This window comes from Protopterus annectens, chromosome 1.part2, assembly GCF_019279795.1.
Source record: "Protopterus annectens isolate FY-2018-M chromosome 1.part2, PAN1.0, whole genome shotgun sequence".
Taxonomy (NCBI): Eukaryota; Metazoa; Chordata; order Ceratodontiformes; family Protopteridae; genus Protopterus; species Protopterus annectens.
Window position 1 is genome coordinate 968374281 of NC_056727.1, and position 10052 is coordinate 968384332.

General features: G+C 36.9%; 1 protein-coding gene across 1 annotated transcript in view; it reads left to right on the forward strand.

The window, feature by feature from the left end:
- The first annotated feature begins 1063 nt into the window (after positions 1-1063).
- LOC122792200 (tumor necrosis factor alpha-induced protein 3-like) overlaps positions 1064-10052 on the forward strand; it is an 887411-nt gene continuing 878422 nt past the window's right edge. The window contains exon 1 of the mRNA XM_044059930.1: positions 1064-1188. The gene's annotated coding sequence lies outside the window, so the exon portion shown is untranslated. The remainder of the gene's footprint in view (positions 1189-10052) is intronic.

Here is a 10052-nt window from a genome sequence, read left to right on the forward strand (position 1 = left end):
GCAGTGCACAAAAACTTAGATCTATGGATTCAGTGAAAAGTTTGTCTGTGTGACCTTTTTAACCTTTTGGTTTGGATACAGTGATTTACTCATTTGTCACTTTGCCATTTACAAGTACAACTACAGTAGACTCATGTGCTTTGCACTAATAGTTCTCGTTTCACACTGCTAATCCACTCAATGAAAAAATGTAAAAATATTTTTTTAAAAAAAAATATTTAAAATTAGAAAAATAAAGACTAATATAGAAAATATTGCAGAAAACCCTCTGCATAAGGGTCTCAAAGTGGTAAAACATACATGAACACATTATCACATCCACAACACCAGATTCTGTCCGCTGAAGCAAAGGAAATGTGTGATATGATAAAGTCTAGGCAGGTCCACCAAGATGTATTTATTTATTTACTGTTTGGTAACCAGGTAGTTGGTCTGGTCTAGGGGACCCCTTTCAGCCACCAGGTTTTTGAACCATTTTTCTCCCCAAAGTTTTAACACGCACTCTAAAGCGTTCAAGATTTTAGTGGAATAATATTTCTTGAGTAGTTTTAAAGTTACACAATTAACCTAAAAACTCAAAAAGTAGGATAAGTGTTACAGTGTCTTTCGTGGAGAATAAAACTTTGGTCACAGGTTTCTGACAACGTTTACTGACTGCAATTGACATTGGTTATGCGCACCTCTAGACTTGAACTCTGATCAGGATTATAAAGCAAACTCCAGACTATTCTCCCTTTCTCTTACTACCCAAATTACATAAATAATGTGTTTACGCGCAGTCCTCCTGATATCGCACGTGACAAAAAAATAAAATATTCGAGATTCCCTACAAAGGTGAATAAAAGGCCAATTCTTAACGGTTTAAAGACGGGATGTACAGTTTTTTTACCTAAATACTTTTCTTTATTTTTTTTATATGCAAGTAAACGACTGAAAATGAGTTAACGAATAGTATTAATACCAGTAATGTGGAGAATAAATAAAGACCATTTTAATAATTAGTGTGTCCTACATGTCACTATGTTTTACGCGCCCCTTAGTGGTTCTTTCGAGTATTGACGTAAGCGTTTGCTGAGTTGTTTGTGGAAAGTCCCAATGCTGCAATAGCAAAGTACAGCAAAGGAAGTACGACGAAAACGCAGCAGCTTAAAAGTTAAACAGGCAGACGTCAAGTGATCTGCGAGCAAGGTAAGTGCAAAAACAAGTTGTCCATTGTGTGTGTTTTAGTTTACAAGAATGCGTTCCGAAACTGCATTTCTTCAGTGGACGCGCCTGGGGAGGGGGTTGCGAGTGCTCGGGAGGCGAAGGGTAACAACTTATTTTCTGAGCGGTTTTGACAGTTGACAACCTAACGCGCATTTGTGGAGTAGTGCTGGTACACTCACGTTTTTTATAACACATGTATGTAGTTAATATTATCATGATACATAATTCACTTGCTTATTTTTAAGTCTTGTTTTGATTCTCGACGTTCGTATAAAGAAAAGAGCAAGTTTTACACCGAGTGATGGGATATGTGAACATAAAGACAACTAGGATTTTTTTTCTCTTTTATTACTCATTTTTCTCGTTCGCATGGTCTGTGTGGAAATTGTTTTCTTTCAGTCTTCTTTCCACTCACAGCTACAGGTGTTGTGAAGTTTCAGTTATAACATGTTAACAAACACTGCTGTCATTCCGTTTATTTACACACATTCATCGATTTTACATAAGTTAGTAGTTTGTTATGGAATGAAGTCCAAATGTAAATTACGAGCTGCACTTGCTAGGTGGTGCGGGTGTGACTATAATTTTCATAATGTAATATGTAATTTGAAATTTCCGGTTGCTGTAAGTATATTTAAGAAGCACGGGAGCTGTGACGTAATCAGTCAAGGAAACATGAATGAAAATTGGCGACTTGAATACATTATTACATCGAGGTACATTCATGCTGCATAAAATGTCATGTTTTTTAAAAAGCTGCCATTAAATCTGCAGGTTCAGAAAACAGTTTAAATTTTTGATTTCAGTTTCAGTAGCAGTAGAAGGCAGTACTGTCTAGTGTGTGTGTGTATATATATATATATATATATATATATATATATATATATATATATATAGATAGATATGTAGCTATAGATACGCAGATAGATAAACAGTGTGGATATAAAAAGTGTACACCCCCCTGTAAAAATGCCATTTTTTTGTGATATAAAAAAATAAGACAACGATAAATAATTTCAAAACTTTTCCAACCTTTAATGTGACCTATAACCTGTACAATTCAATTGAAAAACTAGCAAATCTGTTAGTGGAAAAATATAAAAAATGTACAATAAGCTGGTTGCATAAGTGTGCACACCCTTAAACTAAAACTTTGTTGAAGTACCTTTTGATTTAATTACAGCATTCAGTCTTCTTTGGTAGGAGTCTATCAGCATGTCACATCTTGACTTGGCAATATTTGCCCACTCTTCTTTGCAAAAGCCCTCCAAATCTGTTAGATTGCGAAGGCATCTCTTGTGCACAGCCCTCTTTAGGTCACCCCACAGATTTTGTATTGGATTTAGGTCTGGGCTTTGGCTAGGCTATTCCAAAACTTTAATTTTCTTCTGGTGAAGCCATTATTTTGTTGATTTGGATGTATGCTTGGGGTCATTGTTATGTTGAAAGGTGACATTCCTCTTCATCTTCAGCTTTCTAGCAGACACCTGAAGGTTTTAGGCCAAAAGTGACAGGGAGTTGGAACTGTTCATAATTCCCTCCACCTTGACTAAAGCCCCAGTTCCAGCTGAAGAAAAGCAATCCTAGCTAGGTTTAGCAGAGTCCCTTGGCTTCTCCCCTGCTACTTTAAATTCCTATTGAAGGTTTCCCTCCCTTCCCCCACCCCCCAAGTGATTGCTCAGGTACAACACACCAAAGGTTTTAAAAACCCTAGATGCCATATTTGCTCTAATTGCAACTGAAAGCCCTCCAGGTGTAGTATCTGTAGTAAGTGATAGTATTATTTTTCTTTTTTTCAGTGTTGTATTCCACACTGTAAACTCAATGTCCCTGCATAGAGTAGTACAGTAATTACTCTCTAGGTAGCTTTCCAGTTATTTTTTATTTTTGCTGGTATAGTTTATATTTGGATAGTAGAAGCTTATGTTTTTGATTTTGCCTGCTCCCAATTTCAGTAAACCTGATTCAGAGTTCCTCTAAATAGTACTAAGGTAGAAATACTCTTTCTTTTTTAAGTACTAAGGTAGAAATACTCTTTCTTTTTAAAGTGCTGAATGATATGTATGGTAAACTGGTGAAACTGCTACATTGTTTCAATATTGTCTGGTAATAGTATATTCCACCTAGTTACACTGACTGCTACTACTTAATACTCTGTTTCTGTAAGTTAAACATGCATTGTAAATTGCTGAATTATTATGACAAAATAAACTTCTATGCCAATCCTCCCTCTACTCTTAAATCAGACCCAAAGAAATTCTGGAGCTCTGTTAACCAGACTCTTCATCTAGGAAACCCTTCCTCTCCTAACCCATGTCCCATTGCAACACCTGAAGACATAGCCAACAAATTTAACAATCATTTTTATAAACTCAATAACCTCCATAATAAATCCCCCCCCAGAAACAACACTAGCACCCCCACAAACTCTATACCTCTTCCAAACCCTCCTAGCTCCTCCTCTCTAAAAGCAGTATCAACTAACTATGCCAAGTCATTACTCTCTAAACTTAAACCTTGCTCTCCATCTGTTGACAAGCTACCCTCTTACTTCCTGCAGATTGCCTCTGAACCTCTTGCCTATCCTGTATCCTTCTTATTCAACCAATCCATTTCTGAATCTTATGTCCCCACTGTATGGAAGAATTTCTTTACCCATTCACAAAGGGGGCAACTCCTCAGACATATCCAACTTCAGAGCAATTGCCATACTCTCTCCACTCTCAAAAATCCTAGAGAAATGCATTCCCAAGAGGGTAATAAATTACCTTCACTAGGTAAACCTTCTCATACCCACACAGCATGGTTTCCAGCCCAAGCATAGTACTACTACTGCACTCATATCATTCATCAACATTGTCTCCCTAGCTCATGATAACAGTAAAATTGTCTCATGCCTATTCCTTGACCTTTCTAAAGCCTTTGACACTGTCTCTCACCCACTCCTCCTAGATAAACTCACTAACTTAAATTTGTCTCCCCGTACTCTCTCCTGGTTATCCAGCTATCTCTCAACCCACCAGCAATCAGTTAAATGGCTCTCTGCACTATCCTCCCCTCTCACTGTACAAATGGGAGTCCCCCAAGAGTCCATACTTGGACCACTACTCTTTAATATTTTTACCAACTTGCTCTACTCCTCTTGTCCCCAGTCATCTCTCGTGCAATATGCTGATGACTCAACTGTTATAACCATTGCTGACAACCCAACTGACCTCCACTCAACTACCCAGGCATCCTTCCACACCACTGAGACTTGGCTTAGTGATAGCAAACTAATACATAATTCCAAAAAAAAAACTAAGCTCCTACTCTTCCTCTCTAAAAACATCATCACATTCAAAAGTACATTTACCATCTTATCCTGCAACAACACTATCATCTCAGCTGAATCTAGTACTAAATTGCTAGGTGTTACAATAGATGATCAGCTTAAGTTTGATCTCTATATTACTAACTCAGTAAAAAGAACTCATTAGAAACTTGGACACCTTTTCCGTAGCAAGAAATACTTAACTAACGCTGCCCAAATAACTCTCTCCCAGGCTTATTTCCAAGCTTGAAACTACCTATAATAAGATCGCCAGATTTGCAGCTAACCAAACCTACAAGTCACACCACTGCTTAGCACTATAGCAACTAGACTGGCTAGAATTCCCTCAGCTGCTGCAACTATACCAAGTACAAATCATCCACTCTATTCTCTATCTACCCTCCTTCTGCCCCACCCTGTCCACTATCATATCCAAATATTCCCTTGCTAGGACGCTATGCAGCTCAAATCAAGAATTATTATACATCTACAAATCCAAAACCAAAATAGGCTGCCTTCTTTATAACTATAATCCAGCTATATCCTGGAACCAACTCCCCTTGGAATAAAATCCCTCTAGCATAGAAAAAGTTTCAAATTAGCCACAAAGAAATACTTAAAAACAAAGTGGTCTTGCCACTGTAGCCAACCACCCTGAAACCACCATCATTTCACCACCTCACTCTTAATGTATCTCTAACAGTATTTCCCTGCCTCTTCTACCTCTTCCCTTCCTCTATCTCCAACCACTCTTAATTCTTACAGTCTCAAAACAACCTACCTGTCTACTCTGTCTCCTATACTCTACCTCCCCTACATCTCCTACCAGCCATTCCTACTTTCCTTTCTTGTTTCCAAACTCCTATACAACTAGATCCTACCCACTTTAAATAAGCATCTGCCTATTAACTCATTTTGCTCTAAGCAGCTTAAATAATATTGTAACTAGTCACATTTTTCTTCTGCTAATTGTTTAAAACCTTGTTTGTAATGACTCACATACTTGTCTGCCAATTGTTAATACTGTGTATAATTGAATTCCCCGAGGAGCTTTTTTTCTCTCCAGGTTTCTGCTTGTAAGATCCTATAGCTGATTTTTACTACTATGTTACTAACATTTAATACAGTGTTTTCTACTCCAGAGGAGCTTTTCTCCCCGGGTCTCTGCTGAAAATGAGCCAAAAGCTCAGCCAGACTAACCCGGTTAACAAATGTAAAATAAATAAAACCCCAAAGCATGATACTGCCAACACCATGCTTCACCATGGGGATGGTGTTCTTTTGGTGATGTGAAGTGTTGTTTTTGCGCCAAACGTACCTTTTGGAATTGTGGCCAGAAAGTTCAACCTTGGTCTCATCAGACCATAGCACATTATCCCACATGCTTTTGGGAGACTTAATGTATTGTTTTGCAAATTGTAGCCGGGCCTGGATGTTTTTCTTTGTAAGAAAAGGCTTCCATCTTGCAACGCTACCCCATAGCCCAGACATATGGAGAATACGGGAGATTGTTGTCACATGTAGTACACAACCAGTACGTGCCAGAAATTCCCGCAGCTCCTTCAGTGTTGCTGTAGGTCTCTTGGCAGCCTCCCTGACCTGTTTTCGTTGTCTTTTCATCAATTTTGGAGGAATGTTCAGTTCTTTGCAATGTCGCCGTTGTCCCATTTTTTTCTCCACTTTTTGATGGCTGTCTTCACTGTATTCCATGGTATATCCAATGCTGTGGAAATTTTTTGTAACCTTCTCCTGACTGATACCTTTCAATAATGAGATACCTTTGATGCTTTGTAAGCTCTCTGTGAACCATGGCTTTTGCTGTAGCAGGCAACTGAGTAAATGTCAGGAAAATCCTACTAGGACAGCTGAATTTTATTTAGGGTTAATCAAAGTCTCTTTAATTGATGGCAGATGTGTACCCAAGAAGACTGAAGGATGTAATTAAATCAAAAGATTCTTCAACAAAGTATTAGTTTAAGGGTGTGCACAATTATGCAACCAGCTTATTGTACGCCTTTGATTTTTTTATATATTGCGCCTTTGATTTTTTATATATTTCCCCGAACAGATTTGTTTGTTTTTCAATTGAATTGTGCAGGTTTTAGGTCACATTAAAGGTGGGAAAAGTTTTGAAATGATTTATTGCGGTCTCATTTTTTTATATCACAAAAACCTGGCATTTTAACAGGGGTGTGTACACTTTTTATATCCACTGTATGTATGAACGTACATATATGGATATATTAATATACACAAATTGGCATATGTGTGCATCTTCATGCCCCTCTCTCTATGTATATATTTGCGTGCACACACACACACACACACACACACACACACACACACATTTGTATGTATACACATATACATATTTATGTGGAATTTCCCTAGGTAGTTGATTGGTTGAATTTAGAGGAGTCCGTTCTAGTGTGAATTTAGAGTAGTCAGTTCTGTTGTATCAAAGCACTTTTTTACCGACTCTTGAGTGTTTAAAAGCTTAGGATCATGTAACAACTCAGAAAAGGAAATATCAATATACTTGCACTAATGTGTGGTCTTGGACTGTGTGTGCTTCGAGTTGTAGGGGTATGAGGAGTGCATAGGTGGTTTTAGAGATACTCAAGAGCAAGGAGGGATGTGGTTAGGGAAATTTCAACTTCTTTTTTTTTTTAATAATAATTTTTATTGTTTTCTTATATTCCATACAAAATTGAAACAATACAGAAAATTAAAAAAAAAAACTATCAACTAATGTAACTAACTCCATAACATATGTACAATATTTACATAAATGCTTCCAAGTGACACATTGAATTATACACAAAGAGTATAAAAGTGGATAAGATCAATTCGAGTAATAAAAAGTTGCTGTTACAGAGTCTCTTAAAAGTTTAGAAATTCTTGCTAAATTCAAATATAAGATGTTATGCTAATACAATATTAAATACTTGTTCCCATATTTTGGATTGTTAATATTTTTATTATGTTGGTTCAAAAGTAGTTTGTGAGCTACTATATGCCTTATTGCTAATACTCTAAAATTATTCCATGATGTTTTGGATGGGTTCAACCAATTAGTAGCTATGTATAGCTTCATTAATAAGAAAATATTGATTAATACAGTACATTGAGATTTAGAAATTTCTTTTGGGGGAATATGTAAAATCATGAATTCCCATGACAATGTTGAACTTTGGTAACCCATCTTCTGAAGTTGTATCTTAAGTGAGTTCCAAAGTTGTATATGCATTTGCAACTCCAGAACATATGAAGAAGATCAGCAGATTGCTCCTTGCAGTATGGACAACCTGGAGAATTTTTGGAATTAAATTTATGTAGGCTAAGGCATGTATAATACGCATTATTCCATATCATCAACTGGGTATACATCAGTTTTTGAAGAGAACTAGATTTTCTAGTCAAGTCGATTGCTTTTATCATATGACTGTCTTCTATCTCTGGTATTTTCTCTTTCCAATATTTTGACACAAGAACTTTATCTTGGAATTTAAACTCCTTTATTAAATTATTTGCTGCTGTTATAAATTTAATATCTTGTTGGAGAGCTTGCCACAAATTCGAGCATGTAATTATATTCTCTTCTCTGGGTTTAACATTTTTAAATTAACTTAAAGAACGTTCCCTAATTTGTCTTACAATAACGAGATAATTTTTAGGTAAATTTAATTATTTTCTTGTCTGATTAGCCGAGAGTTTAAGAAGTGTATAAATATCTATTAAAGTTAAGTTGATTATTAAGGGGAATTCTTTAAGATCAATTAATTTATTATTTAGTCTCAGGTTAGGGTTTCTATGAAAGGGTTGATAAGCCATCACATATTGAGCAAGATCTAATGATTGATATAGAGTTTGTAGGGATGTTACATATAGTTTAATGTGATCCATTAACCCATATCTTATTTATTTTTATTTTACATTTGTTGACTGGGATAGCCCGACTGGATGCATGTCCATTTTCAGCAGAGGCCCGGGGAGAAAAGCTCCAAGGGTAAGCAGATACAGCATTACATAATACCAGCATTACATATTACAAACAGACTATTTACAGAGATTACATAAGTAAGCAAGTTAAACAAGTTCCACAGGTTACAGTTAGTCCTGAGCACAAGTCAGGATAAAATTAAATTACACAGTAAACTGGTTAACAGATTTTTACACATTCGAGTTAGCCAGGCTTGATACATTGACATAGCCAGTTAAGTGACAAATGTTGTTTGAGTCTAGTTTTAAATTGACCTAAGGTGGAAAGTAAGGTAATATCAGCTGGAAGAGAGTTCCAGGATTTACTTACAGAGTTTGCAAAGAGAGAATCACCGGCTGTGTTATTAATTTTGCTAGTCTGAATTAGTAGTTTGTTAGAGGATCGAAGCGGTCTAGGATTGTTATAGGGGGTGATAATATTTTTAAGTGCAGGAGTATTGTCCAGATTATAGAGGATTTTATAGGCCGTAATCAGTTGGTTATACTGGATTAGGTTAGGTAGTTCAAGCCAACCAAGCTGATTTAGATTGATGCAATGATGTGTCCTAAAAGGCAGCCCAGTGGCAAACCTGGCAATGTGGTTGTAGCAAATTTAGAGTTTGTTAAGGACAGTCTTGTTCAAATTCGAGAGTAGAGGGGATGCATACAGAAGGGTTGAAAGAAGGGGAGAGCGAGCTATGGCAATTTTAGCTGGAGGGGTTAGGAAGGCTTTTATTCTGTAAAGTGACCCTAGTTTTTTATTGATGGTTTTGATAGTTTGGTTAATATGTAGGTCAAATTTGAGATTATTGTCTATGATGACACCTAATAGTTTTGTAGATAGGTCAGGGGAGATTATTGTGCCATCATTTGATTTTATGGTAAAGGTGAAAGCGGTAGACCTACGTGTTGGTGAAAATAACAGCATTTTAGTTTTTTTGGGATTTAGGATCAGACGATGTTCAGAAAGCCAGGTTTCTATTGTATTAAAGGTGGTCTGGGTAGCTGACCATAACTCTACTGGAGATGTGGCTGAGCAAATCAGAGTAGAGTCATCAGCATATTGGATACAGCTGACTTTTGGGATGACAGTATAAAGGTCGTTAATGAAGATGGAGAACAGCAAGGGCCCTAGTATAGAGCCTTGTGGTACTCCGAGGGTGTTAGGTAGAAGGATAGAGAGTTTGTTCTGCCAGAGGACAGCCTGCTGTCAACAATTCAGGTAGGATTGAAACCATTGGAGGGCTCCAGTATCTAGACAGAATGTTTGCAGGGTGTGGATTAAAAGTTGGTGATCAACCATATTGAATGCCTTGGAAAGATCCAAAAAGAGGGCTGAGGATATATAATTATTGTTGCGATTATGGTTTATGGTGTTAGTAAAGGCTAGGAGAGCTGAAGTAGTGCTGTGATGAGGACGGAAGCCATGCTGAGTGTCTGCCATAAGGTGATTTTGGATTAGGTGGTGCATGAGTTGTCTATGAATACATTTTTCCATAATCTTTGCAAGTGGAGAGTATAGCTATTGGCCTATAATTGGAGAATTCAGTGA